Here is a 2,500-nt window from a genome sequence, read left to right as displayed (position 1 = left end):
CACACACACACACACACACACACACACACACAACACATTATTTCTTCAAGATTCATATTCATTATAAAAAAGAAACTTCGAACCACTTCTGTTCTTGTTTTCTGTTTTTCTTTTTCTTTATTTTTTTCTGTGGAACGAGAGGTTTGGTGACTATAATATGTAATTTTCACAACCTCTTCGTCTCTCCCCAATACTATATCATTATTTTCCCCTCCCTATGTGTACGATATGCTATGTCATGGACTGGCCTGCACTACCTATCCTGAGTGTGACGGAGGTTAGGTATGATGCTTATAGGATTCCGTGTTATGTGTATACAGTAATTCTCACTTCCCTTGTATTATTAAGTACGAGTATTACGCGCGTGTGTATGTACGTAAGTAGTGACCCTTGGCTTACTGGCGTTTATTGCCTGCTGCATTCGTGTGTGTGTTAGTGTGTAAGTAAGCATGTTTGGTAAGGGTGGTGTACCAGTGACCAGGTGCTGCATGGGAGTGGCCCTGACGAGGTGTTTGGCCGCCACACACACACACACACACACACACACACACACACACACACACACACACACACACACACATAAACACACACACACACACACACACACAGGAATTTCAGACGCCAGCCAGCCAGCCAGCACGGGGGAGAAAGAGAGAGAGGTAGGGAGAGAATGAGGGAGTCTAAGGGGGGCGGAGCGTGTCATAGCAGCGGGCGGCGCCAAAATGTATGGACGGGATGGGAATGTAGGTGAAGAGGAGGAGCCAGAGAGTGACGTCACGAGACTGAATGCCGACTCGCGCGCCGTCCACCATTCACAGTTCAGAAAGTTGATGACGCTGCGGCCGGCGAGGCGGTGCTACTTACGTCACGCGCGAGGTTGGTTGCTTGCGGGCGCCGAATGTGGGGTAGCGCATCAAGTAGGTCTCCCGGAGCCAGCAGCGGCGGCATTATTAAGTTTTGAACAGCAGTGCCGTGTGGACGTACTACAATAGCTCGTCTCTGGAACCCCGGTAGGTATTGGCGAGTGCTCGGGGACCTGTGTGAGTGTATGTGTGTAACTATGAGTGTCTGTCTGTCTCAGGTTCCCTCCCTTACCCATCCCATCATAACGTATCTACACATATAAAGGTACACATGGTAATTTGTCTGCTTGTGTGTGGCCGCGTGTCAGCAACAGAAGCACCGTCGCGGGATTAAAGTTGTGATTGGCAAAACGACACATAGCGAGCCAAGACTAGCGCCCGTGTTATCAGTGAGTCACGGAAGGAAGTTACTGCCACTACAATTACTACTACTGCTACTGCTACACTGCTATTACTACAACTGCTACTACTATTACTACTACTGCTACTACTATTACTATTACTGCTACACTGCTACTACTACTAGTACTACTACTACTACTACTACTACTACTACTATCACTACTACTACTACTGCTGCTGCTGCTACTACTGCTATTACTGCTAGACTGCTACTGTACTACAACTACTACTCCCTGCTTTTATTCCGGCTCCTGCTATTACCACCACCACTACTACTACTACTACTACTACTACTACTACTATACTACTACTACTACTACTACTACTATACTACTACTACTACTACTACTACTACTACTACTACTACTACTACTACTACTACTACTACTTCCTACTTCCTTTGGCTGGCTCTCACGTCCTCGCTTCTCGTGTCGCCGCGGGTCGAGCGCCGCTGAAGCCAGAGGGACGAGGAAACATCTTTGCTGTGAAGGAAAACCGTTAATGAAATGCAACATGCGAGAAGAAAAATAGTCCATTACATCAGTTGCTAGGATACAGAGAGAGAGAGAGAGAGAGAGAGAGAGAGAGAGAGAGAGAGAGAGCACGAGGATTGTTGCAGGGAAATAAAAATACCGTTACCTTGAGGAAGGCGCGGCCCACACTAGTGACCTTGACAATGAACGCCGCGCCGCTTGTTGGCCATCCAGGCGATTGGCTTATATAGTGATCCAGGAACGCCCCGTGGCTTGCTGGCAAAGAAGAAAAAGAGAAAGAGAAGAGAAAAATTTGCTCTTGTTTGGAGAGGAGCAGAAGAAGAAGAGGAGAGGAGAAAAATAAGTTTGTAAAGATGAAGGCTGTGTTTGCATTAAGGAAGAAAAGAAGAAAGATATAGGATGAAAAGACGCCTAATTAAAAAGAGAAGGAGAGAGAGGAGGACAGCAAGTTTGTAGTTTAGTTCAAAGTGAGGACTGTGATTGCACTAAAGAGAATGAAAAAGAGAAGAAGGAGGAGGAAGTGACAGGATGAAAAAAGGAGGAGAGCAGAAAAGCACGTTTGTTATTACAACTGAAGACTGTGTTTACAATGAGTAGAATGAAGAAGAGAAGGAGATAGGATAAAAAAGATATAGAGTTAAAAAAAAGTGAATATTTTATTGTGTTTATATTGCAAGGACTGAAAATGAATGAAAGAAGGAACAAAATGAGAAGAGAGAGAGAGAGAGAGAGAGAGAGAGA

General features: G+C 45.3%; 1 protein-coding gene across 1 annotated transcript in view; it reads left to right on the top strand.

The window, feature by feature from the left end:
- Positions 1-888: 888 nt before the first annotated feature.
- LOC135105484 (uncharacterized) overlaps positions 889-2,500 on the top strand; it is a 37,176-nt gene continuing 35,564 nt past the window's right edge. The window contains exon 1 of the mRNA XM_064013612.1: positions 889-1,014. The gene's annotated coding sequence lies outside the window, so the exon portion shown is untranslated. The remainder of the gene's footprint in view (positions 1,015-2,500) is intronic.

The sequence above is a fragment of the Scylla paramamosain genome, chromosome 12, assembly GCF_035594125.1.
Source record: "Scylla paramamosain isolate STU-SP2022 chromosome 12, ASM3559412v1, whole genome shotgun sequence".
Classification (NCBI taxonomy): Eukaryota; Metazoa; Arthropoda; class Malacostraca; order Decapoda; family Portunidae; genus Scylla; species Scylla paramamosain.
The sequence above is the reverse complement of the archived record's forward strand: the minus strand, read 5'-3'. Positions and strand labels throughout refer to the sequence as shown.